The sequence below is a fragment of the Mycteria americana genome, chromosome 1, assembly GCF_035582795.1.
Source record: "Mycteria americana isolate JAX WOST 10 ecotype Jacksonville Zoo and Gardens chromosome 1, USCA_MyAme_1.0, whole genome shotgun sequence".
NCBI classification, from domain to species: domain Eukaryota; kingdom Metazoa; phylum Chordata; class Aves; order Ciconiiformes; family Ciconiidae; genus Mycteria; species Mycteria americana.
The window spans coordinates 33,344,016-33,365,762 of NC_134365.1; the positions used below are offsets into that span (position 1 = coordinate 33,344,016).

Below are 21,747 nucleotides of genomic sequence, written 5' to 3' on the forward strand. Positions count from 1 at the left end.
AATTTTTCATGAGGGATTTTTGTTTGCACTTGAGGAAAACTGCACCATGTCAGCACCACCTGGACCAAAGATTTCCACTCAGATTTTTTTTCTTTGTGACCACAGCACGGAGGCCACATTCATGCACCCCTGCACCTCCCATTTTCAATTAGCTTTGGAAGTAGATATGAACATAATAAACACAACTTCTCCATAGCCCCACCTCTGTATCAGGAAGAGGAGGAATATATCACATAATGACAACTGAGGTAACTATGGACAGATATTCAAACTGAATCCTGTGCTTTTGAGATTAAGGCACTGGCAGTAAAGAACCTGTTCTCAATACTGCTATCCACAAAAATGGTATGGGAGTGATACCTGTCTCTTAAGAAAAAAAATGGTAGTAACCTAGAAATAATGACTCCACGAGAGGGTCTCTTGTTTGGAAAAAAATGCCTAGGGAAATAGTGAGGAGTACCGTATCTTCTTTCCTTTAAACTTAGCATTGGTGCAGCGACAAGATACAATATCATTAATATTATTTCCCTTTAATGGTTTTGGATCATTAGTTGTCATCATAGTTGATTACAGTAACTAGCTATGCACTTAAACGTATGTGACTGGAAGCATGATCAGTAAATTTAACTTACTGATTCCCTAATAGGTTCATTTATGTCTTCAGCTTGGTGAAATCAGTAGTAACAGGCAGGACTCGGTTCAAAGCCCATCCAAGTCAACTCAGGATTATTTCCTTGGTCTCCAGGAAATTTGAGTCAGATCCATGCAGCATGTCCATTTACAGATGTAAAAACATTTTACTAAAAAATGAAAACTCATTTCTCAGAGATGTCTTGGTGGATACATATGTATACACATGCCATGGGGTATACACAAGCATTATATTTTGTATGTATCAGCCATTAATTTTACTTTCTTAAAGAGGTATGAAGATAAAAAATAGTTTCAATGGCTGAGTTCATGTGTGTGCATAAAACGAATTGCTGGCAGTGTAATAGAAATTATGATAAGGTGTGTTTCCACATGTAATGGGGTATAGGGTAAATTTTATGATTATGCTTTCTGGCACATAAATAATACAAATTCTCCAAAGGGTCCTTGCAGATATCAGCTGATACTACTGTGTTTTTGTAGCTTGAAACTGCTATTGGTTTTGTGCTACTGTTGTAAAAACAGAAAATACTACATAAGCTGCTTTACCTTTTTCGCTGTTTTGTCTTTTGTACTAAACAGACATTAGGAACACAGTGTGTTTGAAGAAACATTCGGTGTCCTACTCTAGAGAATAAACAAAATGCATCATATTTTTGTCACTTTTTTTCAGTGATGAGGTTCTTAGAACTGCTCTCCGTCCAGAAATACAGCATTAAAAAATGTAGCAGTTCTTTAAATAAAAAGTTTTCCACAGATTATCACTACTGAAGAAATGTAATCCTGCTTGATATTCAGTATATATTTTCTCCTGACAGTTTTATGGTACAATTAAATTTCATACTTTCTTTTCTACCACTCTGAATATGCATTAGAAAACCAAGCATCATAATTCTAAACCAATTGGCTTGATTTGCTTGTTTAAATTCAGATATCGCTTCTTTCTGTGCATTTCAAAGAAAGGCCATGAGCTGTAACAGTGTATTTAGAATCAACACAGCACATGGTCACCAGAGGTCTAGCTTGCATCACAATTGTATTTCTAAACTCAAGTTATGCACTTTACATGAAAAATGAAATAATGTAGTTCTAAAATGGTTTATTGGAGTAACAAACTGTAGAGAAACAATAGAGCTAATGGAGGGTTAGGGGGAGAGGCAGATTATGGCACTCACTGTGTATTAGTTGAAAATTATACCGATATTTAGATGGACTTAATAACTTAATAAGACTCATTTGAATGCAAAAGAATGAACATTGAGTTGATATTAACTTTTAATGCTTGTCATTTTATGTTAATTTATATTTTTAAATTATAGTCGATTTTTTTGTAATCAGACTGGCTAATTATACCTCAAACATGTAAATTTGACATGATGCCAACATGAAATTAAAAAAAAAATCAACAAAGTACTTGGTTATAAAAACCTATAATTCACTGAAACTGGATTCTGGCTGAGTTCCTCCAACCACACAAAGCATTATGCTTTGCACTAGTAAAATCATTTGATTTCTCTGAGATTATATCTTTAGTTTGTTTTACCGAGGAGACAATGCTAATGCACTCTATTTGTGTAACCTTTTCCTGATCATTGATTTGATCACCCTTGGAGAAATCCTTCATCTAGCCTTGATATCTGCAGATGCAGTTTTCAAAGATTCCCTCATGCTAAAAGCATCATTAACAAAGAAATATTTTCCTAGCACTGAAATGGTCTTGAATGGGGATCGTGAGCTCTGTTCCTAAACAGTACACAGTCAGTTATTCTTGTAAATCCTAAAGGTCTACTAACCTTCTAAAATCAAAATGTAAAACTAGTGCCTTACATTTTCTATATCTGATTCCCTTCAGGGCAATTGTTTCCCAACACATATTAAACAAGGTTATTGTGTCTAAGCATGCCAAATAGACAGGAGCTTATATTCCACTGGAAGATGAGTGCTTTCTTTTCTTAATTTACACTTTGGAGTTAGACTTTATTTCATTTCTTTTATCAAGTTTCAAGAATTGAAATCATAAATTCCTTCTGTCAACTCTGTACAGATAGTTTTTTAAGTGCCCATAATTCAGATGTCTTTAAAAAAACAAAGTCTTTTAGCTTGAATGACCTTGGCCTTCACAAAATTGGGAGATACTGTGCACAAAGCTTTATATACAGTAGAGATGTGTTGAGCTGATAACCTTGTAGCACCAGCCCTCTACCTGTTTGAAGGGATTTGTTTGTTTAGCAAGTATTTGTGTAACGGAACCCAACTATTTCATGAAATATTTTTTTGTTTGCATACGGGTGAGCAGATGAGATGATTAACATATATAACAAATTGAAAATCCTTACCCCTTCAGTAGGCTATTCTTTTTCCTCCTCCCACCTTCCCCTAGGGTCAGTGCTTTACTTGTCTTTCGGGACAGAGATTGCAATGAAATCAATAAGCTAAATTTTAACATGGCAAATCTCCACTCAAGCAAAACTCCAGTTGATTCAAGAGGGAAGTTTATCCGAAATAGGAATTGAAAGTTGAACTGTGGCTTTTGGGGTAAGAAAATGTACAGTTACTGCAAATAACCATGTTAGGTGAAGTTTCTATCTCCACTTCATTCTGTGGAGATGTTGAGGCCAGGATCTGCCCCTGGGTTTATTAAGTATTTTACACCACCATCATAATTCCTCCTCACTCAGATGTACCTACAGCCATACAAAGTCCCTAATGCACAAAATTGTAGGTTGTGTCTCCTGCAACGTTGAGAAAGATGAGCAGAAATTCTCCGTTCCGCCTTACTATCAGTGCTTTTGAGGACAGCTTTCCAGCAGCAGGTTGTTACGGTGCTGCCCTCGCTAAGGCACTGCAGAGCTTAGGCAAACGTGCTATGAGGTTAGCGGTCCCAGGAGTTCACTGCCTGCAGCCACAGAGCTCCAAGGGCAGTGGTTTGGTGTTGGGTTTCCACCACTGTCCACCAGGACAGCAGCAAAACCATGGGCAGCCTGTAAGCGGTTTGCCTTCCCACCAGTAGCAAAATTATCAGTCTGTAGTAGGAGCTTGGTCTGCTTTATTTTCTCTAACCTTTTTGTGCATGTAGGTAGCCAAGCTCACAATTACACCCACAGTTAATTAATAATTGCTGAACATCAGTCCTTGTAACTACCAGATGAATGTGGTTCCCAGTTCCTGTCTGTCCAAGCCCATATTATCAAACTGCTTCTTATTTACATTGAGGCTTTCCATTTCCAGCATCATCCTTATTGTTATTTTACATCCAAAACGATAAGGTCAGTTTTCTATCATATTTTATCTTTTTAATGCTAAAGTCACAGCATTCTTATTTTGATTTTTTTGTGGTGGGAAGGGAAGGAGAGATTGGAGGGGTTTTGTTTTTGCTGACTAGTAGGGGTCTCATTCAACAAAAATTGTTCAAGCACATGGATAAATGACTCTGCTCTAGCATCTTTCATCTGCTCTCCGGTTGGACCCATGAAATGCACATCATAACAGTTACAGAGTACCAAAAAGAAGCTTTACTTGCCCCCAGTGCAGAGGAGTGAAAATAGAAGAATGCTGAAATTTGCAGACCATCCTTATGATAACTAAGAATACATCTTTTCAGTGGCTCAGAACTGATTTTCTTCTATTAAAGCATCTTCTATAATGGCTAGTGCATACTTACAATGCTAGTTACTTTCTTGCAATTATGTTATTCAGAAATAATTGGATTTCTGGGTTTAATTGGGCTCTAAATTAGCCAGAGCTTTCATAAAAGCTATTACAGAGATTTCTAATAGCAGCTTTTCCTGCTATTTAAGCACAGAGTATTTCAATGAGAGTGATTCACCAGTGTAAAAAGTCTTGGCTGCTGTGAACTCTAGCACAGGTTCAGATTAATTATGACAATTTAGGCACCATCCTTTTGTAATTAAACATTTGTTCAAAACAGTTCCCAGAGTGCAAAACTGTGTCAAACAACTGGTTGCCCTTTATTTGGAAAGATATGATTTTGTTTCCCAGCTCTTTGGAAGATCAAGAAGCTTTATGGTAGGTGGCCTCCTGGCGACCAAGTTGAGAGGCAGGGTCAGCATCTGTTTGCTCCCATGGGTCATTTCACCAGCCCGAGCAGGAGGAGGCTGCATGAGGTGTCCTCCTGATGCCCCCTCCCACCCGAGGGGTCCTCTGCTCCATTTGTTGACCACCCCTGCACATTCATGCTCGCGTGCAAACATCCCACTACTGGAAAAAAATTTAAAGTAAAAATGCAGTCAGGTATTTTGGAGAATATCCTGGGGCAGTTCCTCTGACTTTGCTGCGGGTGATTGAGGGGTGATGATGAGATGATTCAGGGTTAAGAGTAACAGACCTGGCCTTGTACTTTTCCCTGGTTTCTGTTGGTGGCACCACTACCCCAGTGCAGTAGTATTTGTGATCATCTCAATCTTCACCATAGCCTGTAGGCTAGGCTGTATTTTAGGCATCACTTTGATTGTGTGTTTCCTTATCCTACCAGACAACATAACTCCTGGCCCATAATGATGCCTTCCCTACTTATCTCCTGGCCTAGTGGGGGATAGGGGATAAGAACAGCAATTAATCAATTGACCACTGATTCCTGCCTACTGACTGGCCCCTGTGTCCTGTGTTTGCTGCACTAACTGGTTGAGAAAGGCTGAAGTTTTGCTCAGTCCTTCCTCATTTAGTCTGAGGTAAAAAATGGTAAGAAGCTTCTCCCAGACACAAGACTCAAGACTATGTAAATTGTATAATATTGGGCTTGAGGATAGAGGGTGACCTAGCATGTGAAAACTCAGGAAGGATTTGAGAAGACAGACTGCTTGGGCTTTATTTTTTAGAGAACAAGTTAGCAAGTCTCTACTTGGTATTTTTTGCTTTGGAAAGTGGATAATCTAAAAAAAATTAAAGTGTATTGCGGTAAATTTGCCTCCTTCTCTGAATCACCCACCCTTCTGAAGAAGCCCACCCCTCTCCAAGGGCTAGTCCCGAGGGAGACAAGCCCCTGCTTTGCTGGGGAAGGGGGAGCTGATTAGCTTCAGTATAAATGTGGTTGCTTGAAATGGCAATATTTTTCCTGGACTAAATTAAAGGCAAAACTGTGAGAGCTTCTGATCTCATCATTTGCACTGTCCTTTGTTGGCTTTCAGGAAGACATTTGCTCCCAGTAACATTCTGCTCTGTTATTGGAATCACTTTCCATGCAAAATGGATAGTTGTCACATGCAGGTTTTGCCTTCCACTCTAACTCAGCACATGAGAGAGCAGGTGGATCTGATTACTAGCATTTTTTGTGTTTTTTTTCCAGTCATTCAGGCCCTCCACATCATTCTTCTGGGGTACTGCTCTCTTCAGGAAAGGCAGCCTATGAATAGGTTTTCAAAAAGGTGGATGCTAAAATTCAAATATATTTTTTAAATGATCACAGGTAAACCAGAATATTCTTCCACTGATCCATACAACTCTGAAAAATGTTTGCTCGTGTAACAAAGGGTGGGATTCAGCCCCAGATTAAAACATGAGAACTTGGAACTTACATATCCTTATCTACACATGAACTAGGTGGCCAAGCTGCCATCATACCCCTCCAGTTTTTATCAATACACTCAAATGAGCATAAGGAGCAATCAGCCCACTCCAACATAGATGTTTTAGGGCTCAGCCCTGTACCTGAAGGTAGGCACTGGGTGCTATCTGAGTAGCCCTGGGGGACCCCAGCTGGCTTTTGGGTGTTGAGCCTGGAGGGTGCGTGCCTCCCAGGGGTCAAGTATCACAGCTGTAGCCCCATGTCCATGTCTGGGGCACTTCAAGTAGCATGAGAATCCTGCATTCATGCAGATGAATTGATCTCAAGAAATCAAAACATTGAAATAACTTTGGACATTCAGGGACTTCATAGGACATCATAAGATATTGCCATCAACTTAATCAATTATATTACTATGAAGTCCAAACAATGTCTGATCTGAAAGACACGACACAAATTCAAAATTTGCCAAAATTAAATACGAACGTTCAAACCATTTAGTTAAACTTTTTTATTATTGAAAATTTTCCCAGAATGTTTCTTTTTCCAACAAAATGCTAAAGACTTAGATGGAGCTGCATTTTCTGGTGGAAAAGTCTCCTCCTGACAGGCAGCCCCCTTCGCAGGTATACTTCAGACAAATGGTGAGTGATAACATTTCAGTACCTTGCAGCAGATGCTTTTTGGCTTTGTTTTATCTGTAATAGCTTGGAGGATTCTTTGAGGTTTACTTCAAGGCTGAAAACATTTTTTTGAAATTCATTTGCTAAAGCACATTTTTTCAACTACCTGAGAAAATTCAAGGTTCTTTTATGTACGCAGTAGAAAATGGTAGCAAGGCATTGCATGGGTCAATTCTCAATCCTCTTCTAGTCAACAGGATTTTTACAATCGACTTCAACAGAAGCGAACTAAAACCTTCTAAATCAATACCCCAGTTTGCCATGGACTAAGTACAAATAAAACCTTACCAAATTGTAAAAGGAATTTAGTCAATTTAGTCAATTCACTAAGTTAAATGATAAAAAATGTAATCAGAAGAGATATCTTATTAAAAAGCATTATTTAAGTGTATGAACTTCTTTTGGGCCCTGTTTCATATGAAAAAAGATTTATCAATATTCATCAATAATATATTCACCTATGATGACTGTGAATAATGTGATGTTTAATATTCCCTAAATTTTTTAGATAACCTTAGTGAAAAGTCATTAATTATAGTATTTATCTGTTACTCGAAAAAGAACATGATATAAAATGACAACTCAATTTTCCTCTTTGACATTTCAAATACAACTAGGTCACATTAATCAATCAATAATGTGCTTATCATACACTGTGGTCAATTATACCCCAACTATCAGTGACAGTTTTCTGGCTTGCAATCTGGACACATATACTCTCATGACAACTACATTCTTTTTAGCCCTTTTGTATTTTACAACCAGTGCTATTGCTTAAGGCACATCATAAATGTGCGAAAAGGGCATCAGATACTTAATAATCCCAATTCCATTTCTCTGCTATTAGTGTATTTCCAAAGAATAAACTTTCAGTGCACCAAAATCCAAGAAAAATAGCATAAGCTCCCTTTCTCTGAAGAGAAAGTTACACATAAAATAAAACTGGCAGTACTACAAATAGAGCATTTGCATTTGCTGATTGCAAGGTTGCAATTACAGCTCACCATTTTAATGAAGTCATAAACTAGTTGAGCTTACTTCTCTGGTTTATTGCACCATGAGAACATTTTTTTGGAGTTGTAGCCATATAAACTATAATTATTAATGATATCTCTGTGAAAGATATTATTAATACTGTTTGCCAGGACAATATTTCTGTTCTGGGCTATCTGTAAAGATGAGTCAGTATCTCCCAAATGAACTTTGACACAGTTTTACATAGAACTTCTCACCTTCAGACAAATCATGTAAATCTTAACCTTCCTGTTTTTATTAAAATTATTCTGAATGAATGATACAGTCATAAATCTTATGATAAAGTATTTCTCATTGGAAAATGCTTGTTGGCCAATGGTGAAATTGCTTATTTCAACAATACCTCACTCTAATTTCCTTTGAAAAATATCTTCTGATAAGGAACAACAGAATATTTTAGATTTTTTGAAGGGGAATATTTCATTTTTCTTTTTAAAAAGAACTTCTTTCAAAATGTTGAAAGTGAATTATTAACAAAACATGAAGGAAAATTATGGGAGAAACAATTCCAAAATACATCATCCAGAATTTTTATTTTAATTTTATTTCACATTAATGAAATCTGAAAACACTTTTTGATATATTTGCTCAGAATAGGAATTTGTTTTAAATTGCAGAGTTTCCCATGAAATAGATTAGGCAGTTTTTCTGAGGCCACAGGCTCAGCCAGGCTAAGGACACAAGCACTGACTGATGAACCTTCTCCCTGCCAGAGGTGATGGCTTCTGCAGTACTGTCCTCCACAATTTCCTGAAAAACCTGAGATAATATGACCTTCCCTATCTATTTTTTTTTTCATCTTTCTTGGGCAAAGTTCTGTTTGCTCCAACTGGCTCATAGATGGAGCGCTGAGAAGGAAGGAATGTGTGAGTTCTCAGCCCTTCCAAGTGTGTGATGAGACACATTTCACATCTTCCTTCGTTAGTGCCAGCAGCAGAATACGGAAACAAGATGAGAGTAAATTTGAATATCAAAAGTCATTCTCCGGTTTACTCACTCTTAAAACCTGTCACATCATATTCCCAGCACTAATTAGCTGCCCTGTTCCAATTCAGAAGCAACAGCATCTCAGAGGTGGTTGAATGACCCTATCAGTTGCAAACTGTTTATTTATTCAGGATAAAAATAAGGAAAAAAGAAGAAAAAATTGTTGTACAGATCTAACAATTCAATAATTGCCTTTGCATGGTTTTATTGTTTTTACATCGTATTTTGATGCTGTTATACTCATTGGGACATTTAGAGGGTAATACAGTAATAATTTATGAAATAAGAGAGTCAGATATGCAACAGTATTCCTAGTGGTGCATTTCATATCATATTAGCAATACAAAAATCGTAAAAAGCTGATGGTGGCAGTGGGTTCCCACTGAGACGTACCCTATTACAGTGGTATCCATGTCAGCTTTTTGCTTTTTAATCACAGCTTTGACATTCAGTGACTACAGTGTTTTTCTTTTAAAAATCATATAGGTCTTCACTTGGGAGCCCAAATTATTTAGGTGACATTCCTTCTCCTACATTAAAACCAATTAATGAAAGGAATATCCTTAGTGCAGCTGACTTCCATTGATGAAGACTGATGTACCAAGATTATTTGTGTATGCAATCTGTAAAGAAAAAGTCCTTTTTTAACCCATAGCTTGAGCCCTAGTTGGTGCTGCGATGGGACTTGGGAGAGACTGGCAAGCATTCCTATGGCAATTTGAAGGTACATTTCTCTCACTCTCACAAACATTATGTTATGCTACCAGTGCACAAATATACGTGAAAATTGCTAACAAAACCTGGCTTTTTTATATTCATTTGATTTAGTATACCCCAAACAAAGATAGGCAAGAGCCAGAAATTTTGAGCTATTCTTACAAAGCTATGGTGAAAATGTTGCTGAGAGGGGTATGCTGATATATTGGGCAGCTCAATAATTGGACTTGGTGAAAAACGGTCTTCCAATCCCCAGGAAAAAGTCTTAAGAGTTCAATATTTTTCTCATCAATTGTGAAACTCCCTCTGGTTAAGTCTCTGAGAACGTTGCAATTGCCTGAATTGTGGTCGGACCACCAGCCACAGCTCTTGCTCTGGGGGGCAGAAAGCTTCCTGTATAAAGCCCTGTTTTGATTTTAGCCGCGCTTTGCAAGAGAGCCATCGTATGCCCATAGGATCAAGGTGTAGGAGTGGGGCTTTGGCAGATAGGCGGTGTGCAGTGTTACTGGCTCTGCCTTAGAATTGCCTTTTTTCCCCCAGCAATGTCTTTAAAATTTAATCATCCTGGATCTACAAAATTATTGACTGTACCGTTGAATCTTCAGTTTCAGTTTTTTACACCATTCCCAGTTTTTTATTATATTATCATCTCCCATCAGAGAGATCATCTTTGTTAGAGTAAACTGAAAATCAGTGGTTATGACAGAAAAGAATTCCCATTAACAAGTCATCATCTAATCATATTAGGATCTTTGTATCCTATTATCAGCTTTCTTATGAAATACCATTTCTTAATGACAGGGATTTGACTAATACTGTGTGAACTCTGCTAACATAATTTGAAAGTTACTACCAAGTGTGTATTTATAGAATAAGGTGTCATCTTCTTCATGCTTGCATATAATTCTAGCTTGTGATTTGATCAGATGTGAACGTTGAAAGTTAATTTTCATCAGATCAACCGAGGAAGGAGGAATAGAGTTATCAGCGCTTTGCACTGGATTAAAACGTATTGGCACTGAATACAGTGGGGCCCCAAAGGGAGTCGGATTTCTGTTCTGTGTCCACAAAATTTCTTTTGTGGGTGATAGAGGCAATCCATCCATTTAGCATTTTCGTTCTTTGAGGGCAATGGTACAGCCTGTATATGTGATACGTAACAGTTACTGTATTTCAGCCGGTTTTACTGAAGGCCAAGCGGCGGGGAAAGCCCGGGCCCCTTCAGTCCCAGTTTCAAACCCCATGGAGTGAACCCAATGCCTGATTCATTTCTGCCACCTCCCTCACTCTGAAATGCCACGTTTCTTTCCCCATGTTCCCTCTGTTACTAATCCAGATTAATCTTACCTTAACCTGAGTTGCCCAAGTCAGCTGTCCAGGCTCCCCAGAGCCTGGGCATAGATGTAACATGTCACCTCATCATTATAAGTCTACGCATGAAACCATGTGAAAATGGGGAAGAAATTTATCTCCCCCCCTTTTTTTTTGTCCCATATGGTTTGCTCCTTGTAGCTCTAATTCAGGGATAAAACACATGGTACGATATGTGTATATTTAATAATTCCCTTTCCATCAATCCAAAGATACATTTTTTAGGTAATAGCTTGGGAAAAATGCTTTCCAAGCCAGAAAACCAAATTTATTAATTTTTTAATAGTCTTGAAAAGACAAAAATAGATTTTGATCCTTTTCTTATTGATATCTTCATACCTCCCTTCCCCCCACCTTAAAAGAAAAAAAAGCATCCATTTATTTAGAGAAAAGAAAATCTTCTATGGGAAATAGTCACTTTGGATCTATTTAAAAGATATTATACTCTCCTAAAGAGTAGATATCAATTCACAAAAATAGAATTTTGCTTTACCTTTTATACATAGACTGACTCCATGATCCTAAATGAAGAAAACCATTAATTAATTTAGTAGGGTTTTTTCCAGTTTGAATTACAAATGTGGAGATACCTCTCTGAAATACTATACATAGACTCACAGAACTTCAGAGAAAAATTTACTATCGACAGACTGTTCATTAGACAGCCTCACACTGGCAAAATGCTCAGCACTAAGGTCAGGGACTGTCATTTTGGTTTGTGTTTGTACAGCATCTACCATGGGCTCAGATCAATGGCTGATGTTCTTAGATCTACTATCACATAAATAGCAATAAATTTGTATCAAGTACAATGCCACAGAGTGAAATAGGTAGCATCATAAATGACAGCAAATAGAGCAAAATTGTCAAAATAAATAAGTTACCTATTGTGCTTCAGTATCCTTGGTATCTTTGTTATGGAAATCCATGTAAGGGGATAATGAAAGCATGGTAACGTCAATGGAAGTCTTTACTTTGATTTCCGTGAGCTTTGCATCATGCTTTCCTACTTTGCAACAGCCAATAATCCACAATACAGCCCACAGAGTTATTAGTTTGAATTAGTGAAGTTCTCCTACCTGATTGGTTTTAAGCCAATTTATATAGGCTTGTCTGTTTAAGCTATTAATACTGTTGAAGATTACTGTGGTATTACTGCAGCCTGCAATATTTCAAAGCTTACAGCACTGTTTCCCACCAAATCCTTGAAATGGATTTGACTTTTTCAACACCACTTCTAGTTGTCTGAGAGCTATCACTTGTGAAACAAGCCCCTGAAAGCCTGGGCTAAGTGTGCTAAGTGTCAGAAAATAGCATTTAGTCTGCCGAAAGAGCTAAAACAGGAATGCAACTATTCAGCATAAAACCAGAGAATACTTTTTTATTTCATCTGACTTCAGGTAGCCGGATAAACATTTCAGTTAATTAAGCTGTGAATCTGTTTCCTTGATTTAGAGGTTCTGATAGTTTCACTGAGTTCATTGCTTAAACTCAACTTGTATTTTCTTTTGCGATTCATTCATTTTAGTAAAGAATTACCCGTTTGAAACAAATACTGGGTTTTGCACACATGAAAAGAATCCCTTAATAAATGTAAGTCAGTGTTCTGCTCTAACTGCACAGGGAAGATAGATTAGTATTGCAAATTAACCCACAAACAGACTTTATGCTTTCTTGCTCCTTAAAACAAAATCAGTGCATGGCTAAGTAAACCATCTTTGAAAATATGTAGCTCCAATTGCTCAGCCCGTGCAGAAAACATTATTAATAATCCCCAGTCTTGTTCTGAAAAGTTTAGTTAATGACTGTTTGAGAAGAAAGGGAAGCAGAGCACCATCTGCTGTACAGTCGTGCAAAGGTTTCAGAACAAAAACTGCAAAAACACCAAACTTACCTTAAGCTTTCCAAATAGTTAGGACATATGGAAGGCCATCATCATCCTACATTGCATGACCATGAGCTTGAGATGGACACAGACTAAAATTAGAGAGAGACATGAAGAATTAGGGTTCAGAGTTAGGCATCAAAAGCTACAGGGAGGAAACAAAGTAAGGAGCGTTGTTTCTTTGGAGGGATAGGCATGGCTGTGATTTTTAAAAATACAGAATTTGACTGCCTATATCTGTACATATGCTGCTATACTGACATCCCATTTGGCAGACTCGCTTGCTTGGGCTAAAGCACTGTTGGGAAAAAATGCCTAGAAGTTGTGTTAGTATGCCTACGCCTCAGGAAAAAGGAAAATGGTCATGCTCAGGGACCGCTGTCAGCATCTTTGTGCAATTCCTCATCGTTTATAAGGGGCTGGTAGCCATTTGAAGATGAGCCTTTTGGAGGGCTTTTATTTTGGAAAGTTTAAGTTCTTTGCGGGGATGTCAAAAAGCAGATCAGGCTTGGACAAGCCCATTACAATCTGCAGAGGATGCAAGAGTTAGGAAAAGGGATGCCAGTGACTCCAGAAACACCCAGCAAACCTGAGGGTAACCTGCCATCCAACACATCCAATGTGAGCCATTGATGAGTACAGGAGTGGTGGAAAGTGATTGATTTCTGTCCTGTGAGTAGAAAAGAAAATTCACTTTTCAGACTACCAGCTGCCCAAATTGAAATCAAGATCATCACCCCTAGCAGGTGAGGAAAAGCTACTTCTTCTAAGGACTATAGAGTTCAAAGCCACCAACCCAAAGAGCAAATAAGGACTGGACTGGCCCCCTCTCAGTCCCAAAGAGGATGAGGGACTGTCCGTAAGCCTGACATCCCAAGACATGCGCCATCTGCCTTCATCTGTCACTCAGAAGAGCCACTGAGGCTCATCCACTAAATATTGGGCAATCCAAATGAGCACTAATGATGCTATCCACAACAGCTCTAAGACCAAGAATTGGCAGTGGATATAAGTCACAGCTTAGCAGGTGTTGCTGCCCTCACATTTGCAAGAAAAGGCCGTAATGAGAACAGGAGCATCCTGGGGATTAGCACATGATTGTGCACACAGTATTACCAAAGAAGCTTTGGTTCTTTGTTGTGGAAGGAGAAGACTATTACAAAATGAGGCATCTATGAACAAAGGCTTGCTTAGGGAACAGAACTGGGATTATCAGGGGCTGTTGCAAAGACCTGCACAAAAAAATCCCCAACCTGACAGTGTGATACAAATAAAGAGGGGCTAATTATTCATTATAGCATCACAAGAAGAGCAAGAATAAAGAGAAAAGGACGATCTGAGGAGCCTCTCAGGTGGACAGATACCAATGAATTAAATAAGTAGCGTAAGCAGAAGCTGGAAGCCGAGTGACCGCACATCCTGATTTCCCCCCACACGCTCTCCCTTCTGCCCTGGACACTCTCTCCTTAGAGCAAAAGGGGAAATGGACTTTTATCTCCACAGTTCTGTGTCAGGCAGCCCACAACAAAATGAGTGAATTTTTGAGAAGGCACAGAAAAAAAACTTAGTAACTGATCAGGAGGGTCCCTTGGGAAATAAATTGCATAAGAAGGGAGGGATATTACACACAAGTACAAAATAACCTAATGTAAAGTAAAGACATGAAGCATAATAAGAGTCAGTTTGGTCAAATCATGCCTTCCTCAAATGATCTCGAACACAAATAAGCGTACAAACAGTGGAAACCAGTTCAAATTATTAGGGATAACAGAACGTAAAAGAAAACCACAAAAATATAACAACTAAATCAGAAAAGGATACAAAAGGGGAAAAAAAAAAAAAAGGATACAAAAGAAAAGTCACTAAACAAGAAGGATTATAAAACCAAGAAAGCTGTCTATGGAAATACCTCAGCCAGAAGGGGAGAAGAAAGGCTAATGAGTGGTGCTGAGAAAGATTAAATATCTAACACTTCTTTTTGTTTCAGTCTTCACTTAAAAAGTCACCCAGGTGACACTACTAACACTAGTGCCAAAGAGCTTGCACCTTGGGTTCAGCTGCCAAACTCGCAGCCAACTTGACCACACACAATTAAGGCTGAAAACTGTACCAGGACAGCTGAACATGATCTTTCTGGTTTTAAACAAAAGAAAGAAACCCCCTTCTTTCTTGCCATGGCAAGGGTTATTGGTGATGCGCATGGGGTACGATAACGGGGGTCTGCACAGCTGTCCCTCGGTCTGGGTTAGTGAACTGACTCTCCTGGTGCTCTAACAGAGACGAGAGACCAGACTCTTTTGTTTTAACCCAGCACAAGCCAAGAACAACTTTACTTGTAAAGCAGAACGTAAAACTGTAAATAACCGGTACTAAGAACATGGCACAAAATGTTTTGTCTTTTCTTAATGACTCATCATTTTACCATTTTGCCTTTTATTTCACTGAACCTTTGGGATCATGGCCTTAAGGGAAATCTTTATGCCAGCAAGTCAGTAACTCCATCAGAGTTTACATTTATACTACAAAATAAAAGGGACCAGACCCTTCCTCTGTTCCTGGGAGCAACTGAAACGGCACAGGTGAAGCCCGCTCCACTGCATGCCACCCGGGAAGCACGGTGGGAGCAGGCTCAAACCAAGCCAGGGGATGCTGACCGTGAGGCTGTGCGGGTGTTCGCAGGCTTGCTAATCAAATCCTCTCTAATCTGTGTAGACGTACAGCCAGAACAACTGCAGCCAGAGGGGCATGGACTCCAGTCCAAGACTTTTACAGCTTGAGATCACGTTTTAAACTCTGATTTCCTGCGGAATTAATACAGTGAATCTCAATCTCTCATGTGCACTTGTCTAACTTCTCTCTAATTTAGCACTGGTCCACCAAAAAAGCATACACGACAGTACCAGTGATACTGGTTAGGGCTGACATTAGCACAGATGCATGCAAAATTACTGGAGCACGTTGTCAGAGCTCCTAAAACACTGAGCTGAAATTCCCTTGGGGATCATGGGAGGGAGATTATGAAGTGTTAGAGAGACGAGAGTAGTCAGCAGTGGTTCAGTTCTTCTGCCTGAAGCAGGGGAAGGAGTCATTATTAGCGCACAGGCAGGAACTTCTTTAGTTTCACCGGGGAACTTCAGACGACTCTTCCTTGTCGGCAGCAGCTCAGGACCTTCAGGCTAAAAGAGCAACACCACAGTAAGGTACTCACAGCTTGTGGCTGGCCCAGGCAGGTCATGCTTTCAAAAATGAGCCAGAAGAGTGTTACACTTTTAGACGGATAAAGAAACAGTAAGACCAAAAGTTACAGGTCCTTTATTAGCAGATGAATCCAGAGATAAATCATAAATGCACAGGCTACTCAAACATGTATCTAGAGTATTAACTCTGAGCGATCAGTAATCCATCAATTTGAGTGAGGAAAGCTCCAGAACCAGAACTACAGACCTGACCATCAAATGACACCCTGCACAAGAAGCCGATGTACAATACATTGGACTGATGTCCAGCACCCCTGGTATCATCCAGCTCTACGCTTGCCTGACTTCATCAGCTGCCAGAGCAGAAAGTGTGACTCCAAGGGCAGACGCAGAACCTCCCTGAAAAGACAGCCTACACCAAGTTGATTTGCCTAACTATCACTATTTTGCTGTTAGAATTAAGAAAATGAAATTGCCTGTGAACAGCTGAAGAAACCCACTGCAAACATTCTGCCTTGTACTTAATTTCTCAGCAAGGAGGAATTTCCAGCCCTCTGCTTCCCAGAGCTGCAACAAACACGCAGCCGTGCTGCCAGCAGCGGGCAGCCAGACGTGCTGCCTGTTTTCACCCCACGGGTCACCCGTGTTGTAGAACCAGTGAACATGGGAGGTTTTAGATACAAGCCAATATACAAGCACATATACAAGTTCCATAGCAACACTGCTCCACTTCTTTCACATCTCCGTGACCTGGTGGAAAAGGCAGGCGATGCTCTGCTCACTTCAGCCCTGCAGCTCACTTAGCGTGGTTTCAGTGATCCTATGAGAAAGGCTGATTCAAGCTTTCCCTACTCTTAAGGGCAGTAGAAATGTTTTGATTGTTTTCACTGAGCAGTAAATCAAGTCCTTGATGGCTAAAGGTAGTTTATTGCATTGACCTGCCAGAAGAAATACAAGCCATTTCGGACTCCTACTCTCAGAGGAAAAAGCTGTACTTTGTCACTGTCTGTGTCCTTCTACAGGTCTCTGTAAATAAGAAATTAGAGTTCCTCGCATAATTTATTTCTTATCAATCATTACCAAGCCTGGCAGCTCTAATAACAGCCCAAAGAGATCTACAACCCACAATTTGGTCCAGTTTACAAAAGCAACTAAATAAGACCCCAGAATGAAAAGGAAGTCACAGCCTGGTCTGGAGGGAACCCTTCACAGGATGGAGCTGCCATCACCACCCCAGTGTGGATGGAGCTGCTTTTGTGTCATTACTGTTTCATTTGGACTGTGTGGGCTGCTGCGGTGTCAAGATACTATTTACACGATGGTTGGTTTTACTCGGAATTCATGCCCAGCAGCTGAAATTGTATAAAGCAGTAAAGAGCTGTCTTTTGCCACGAAGAACTGGCAAGATAGGTTGATGGCAAGGCATGAGGAGAGGCTAAAACAAACGAGGAGCAGAGGGGATGGCAGCAGCCAGGAGGGTTTGCAGCCTCCATCGCAGCCTCCCACCCTCTGAGCAAGCAGGTCGGGTGGCAGCGGAAACGTTCCCATCGGAGCTGCCCGAGGGACAGGACAGTGGGTCTGGGGGCTGTGCTGGGGCTGCAGTCACGCACAGACCACGCTGGGGAAGCCACGGGTGCAGGGTGCAGGGGCACTCTGCCGGGACAGCCTCCGTCATGGGCTGGCAGGGGAGGGACCACCTCCAAAAGTCCCGAGAGGAGCAGCCTGCCGTGGAAGCGGCTCAGTCAGCAGCACCCCAAGTCAGTCAGCGGGGACAAGGGAATATGCAGTTAAATCCAGAGAGGAGATTAAAAAGAACGGCAGCCTAAGATACACAGTCAAGGGGAGACTAACAGCTGGATTTTACTTTAACAGTTAAGCTGTCAGTGGCTGTAGCGAAGATAACTACAAAAAAAGAAAACCACCAAAAGCAGGCAGATTTCATCCTAAAACTGAGACCCCAACAGATGAGGGAAGCAGAACATTTCAGCACCCTTCTGTCTCTCACCCTTCACAGGGCGTCTTCACGGGGTTCATTAAGTCCAAGAGGGAATACAGGAAAACCCGGTCTCCTTCCCCAGGGAAATGCAGCACTGTGACCTTTCACACCAGTCGGGGATGAAAACATCTGGATGAAAACCTTTTTCCTTTTGTTCAAGTAACCAAATGAAAATATTATCATTCAGTTCATTCTGCAGCTAGAGAGGGCTAGAAACTTCTTATTTCTCATAGCTGTTGAATTGTCGTTGTTTTCATTTTTCTTAGTTTGTATCACTTCACTTGAGTGACTGACCAGTTGAAAGTGTACACCATTTTACTAAATGTTTTCAGAAAAAAAACACTGTGAAAACCTTCTTTAACAAAATGAAGGCTTTGGGCATCAAAAACATGCCCATGCTCCTTCTGTTTTACTCCAGACCACAGGAATGTGTTAATTTCACGAAATAACAGAAACTAATGTTATGTAAAATTAATATGTGTTTTCTTAGAAAACTCAGTTTCGGACCAAGTAACCTCTCTTAAAAATATAGATGAAAAAGGAGTTCAAAGAACACAGCTTGTAGTAGTACTCTTAATATAACAAATTTAGAAAGCAAAACCAAAAGCCTGAGATAAACACACATCTGCTGCTATTAAAGCTGCACTGTCGCGCACTCTTTCCCCCGAGATTCTGCTGAATCTAGGGCTCCTAGATGGCTGTAAGCAGTAATGGTTCTTAAAATTAAGACCAAATGTGAAAGAAATGCAAAGCAGTTCGTGAACTCTTTCTGTCTGCGGAACCAATTACATCATTAAAGACTGCCAAAACATTCTGTATTTTAATTGCTGTTCAAGATTTCAGTGTGTCCTGAAAAATAAAATTCTGTTTCCTTTTCAGTTAGCGCCCAAGAGAACAAAACTCCATGAAAACAGTGACAGTTACTAGAGGTTTTATTGAGAAGAGTGCCACCTAATTTCCTTAATTTCGTCCATTTCCCAAAAGAGCGTAACATCTAATTCTTTGCCTATCCCATGTTCTGTACAATTCACAAACATACCCCATTGATTTTCAGTCCGCAAAGTGCAGGGTGAAGATAAACAGTAACTTTATATAGAAAATATTGATTTAAAACCATTGATTCAAAGCCCGAGGGTATCAAAAGATTAGTTACTTTTAAGGAAAGTACTAAAGGTGACTTTCGGCTACTTCGTTATTGAAAAATGCAAAGCAAATAAACCCTGCTATTCAAAGCAGCAAGACACCAATGCAGAAGCTGTTACAAAGCAAGCCAGTCTGACACACAACAGACCAATGGAAAGAGACCCAAGCAGGCATTGCTGGCAACCGTTTTAGTGATACAATATAGACGCTAAAACTTCCGATGTAAAAAATCCCAACAGTGTTTTATTGTAATCTCCAGATGAAAAAGGAACAGCACAGAATAAAACTTTGTTGGGATGCGAGATCCCACAACGATGTCTTCAAGCATACGACGGACCAGATAAATAGGACCACGGGGGGCTGCAATCTGGTGGGTACCACTGCCTCCTCCCAAAGTCGCCAGGAGCCAGGGACCCTCAGTACCCACAGCCGTGATTTGCCGGGGTTCCACACCAACCCCCCAAATCCAGGGTTGGTGCCGGTACTGTGCCTCACACCAGCACGGCCAGGTGGCCCACACCGGGCGCTGCCGACAGAGCCGGGCTGGCTGGGTGATGCCACGGGGTCATCCCACAGGTAGTGGGGAGAGGAGCGGGGGCACGAGGCGCGTTGGGTCTGCGCGGGGACGCGTGGCCACGCAGCGGGGGACTGCCAGCGGGCAGCGGCTCTGCTGGGGCAGGTGCTGGGGGCTGGCACAGGGCTCTGCGCTCCCTAGAGCCGGCCCTGGGAAAAACAAAACACCTGATGGTACCCAAGGGAAAAAACTTTTAATCCACCCATAAAGTAGTTCTACCATCTCCTTATAAAACTTAGGACTGGAAATAGTGAAGGAGGGCTACCGTAACTAGACCTTGTGTTATCCTTTAACATAGGCATCTACTTGCTCAGTATTAATGAGTCTTGCTTTTGTCAACATTTTTCTTTTGTATGTACATTCTGATGTCAGAAAGAAGTTCCAGATTTCAGCTGCAAAGGGAATCTGTGACGAGAAGAAAAATGACCAGAAGAAAAGCAGCCTGTTGTAGAGTGGTAATCTCCTGTCAAAAAGTGCCTTTCATTCAAGTACAGCAACCTCGCAGGCATTTCCATCTATTTCAGTAGAGTCCTTTAAATGATGGAAAAGGAAGATAGTTTATCCCTAAGTGGATGTTCTTCACAGTCTATCTGCTCTTTATATTCACATTCACACTCTGCCAAGAGTACAGCCACACTTAAACTCAGAGACCTTTAAACATCTCATTCTCCCTGTACGTGGCGTAATTCTCTCCCACATGGTATAAACTGGTGGGAGAACCTGTCAACATTGGCCCAAACATAAACAACGCTGAAAGCAACATCAGAGAGGGGAGTGGGCAGATGTTGAAGGTAATTAAGCAAAGTGCACTATGAAGATTATACAGTTACTTATAAGAAACCTTCCTCTCATCCTCCATCGACTGTCCACGTGCAGGTTCAAGCTGAGAACAGTGGTCCCGTGGTCATCAGACCCCTCACCCAGAAAACTGGGGAAAGGAAGATTGGACCAACCTCCTGTCTAAAAAATTTCAGGTGAAAGACAGTGCCCAAACAGCACTCCGTCTAGCAGCTCTACAAATCTGGAAGTAATTTTACATACAGAGCTTGTACCAGGTTACAAACATGAACTACACAAGCAGGTTCCACCTTTGCTGTATCATTGCAAGTCTTCATGCCACGAGTGATTCAGGAGGATGGTCTTAGACACAACCTGCTAATCTCAAAGACCTTTCTGTGGCAGAATCACAGAATCACAGAATCATATAGGTTGGAAAAGACCTTTAAGATCATCGAGTCCAACCATAAACCTAACACTACCAAGTCCACCACTATACCATGTCCATAAGCACCTCATCCAAACGTCCTTTAAATACCTCCAGGGATGGCGACTCAACCACTTCCCTGGGCAGCCTGTTCCAATGCTTGATAACCCTTGCAGTGAAGTAAAATTTCCTAATATCCAGTCTAAACCTCCCCTGGTGCAACTTGAGGCCATTTCCTCCTGTCCTATCACTTGTTACCTGGGAGAAGAGACCGACCCCCACCTCTCTACAACCTCCTTTCAGGTAGTTGTAGAGAGCGATAAGGTCTCCCCTCAGCCTCCTTTTCTCCAGGCTAAACAGTCCCAGCTCCCTCAGCCGCTCCTCATAAGACTTCTGCTCCAGACCCTTCACCAGCTTCGTTGCCCTTCTCTGTACGCGCTCCAGTACCTCAATATCCCTCTTGTAGTGGGGGGCCCAAAACTGAACACAGTATTCGAGGTGCGGCCTCACCAGTGCCGAGTACAGGGGCACGATCACTTCCCTAGTCCTGCTGGCCACGCTGTTTTTGATACAAGCCAGGATGCCATTGGCTTTCTTGGCCACCTGGGCACACTGCTGGCTCATGTTCAGCCGGCTGTCAACCAGCACCCCCAGGTCTTTCTCTGCCAGGCAGCTTTCCAGCCACTCTTCCCCAAGCCTGTAGCATTGCATGGGGTTGCTGTGGCCCAAGTGCAGGACCTTGCACTTGGCCTTGTTAAACCTCATACAATTGACCTCGGCCCA

At 40.8% G+C, this 21,747-nt stretch overlaps 1 long non-coding RNA gene across 2 annotated transcripts in view; it reads right to left on the reverse strand.

Moving 5' to 3' along the window:
* LOC142404600 (uncharacterized) overlaps positions 1-12,948 on the reverse strand; it is a 55,994-nt gene extending 43,046 nt beyond the window's left edge. The window contains exons 1-2 of one of the 2 annotated variants that reach the window (XR_012773906.1): positions 12,860-12,944; positions 11,459-11,486 (exon numbers count right to left, since the gene is read on the reverse strand). This is a non-coding gene — a long non-coding RNA (uncharacterized LOC142404600). Of the gene's footprint in view, positions 1-11,458; positions 11,487-12,859 lie in introns of both variants that reach the window. The other variant, XR_012773907.1, reaches the window with a different exon arrangement.
* Positions 12,949-21,747: the final 8,799 nt, after the last annotated feature.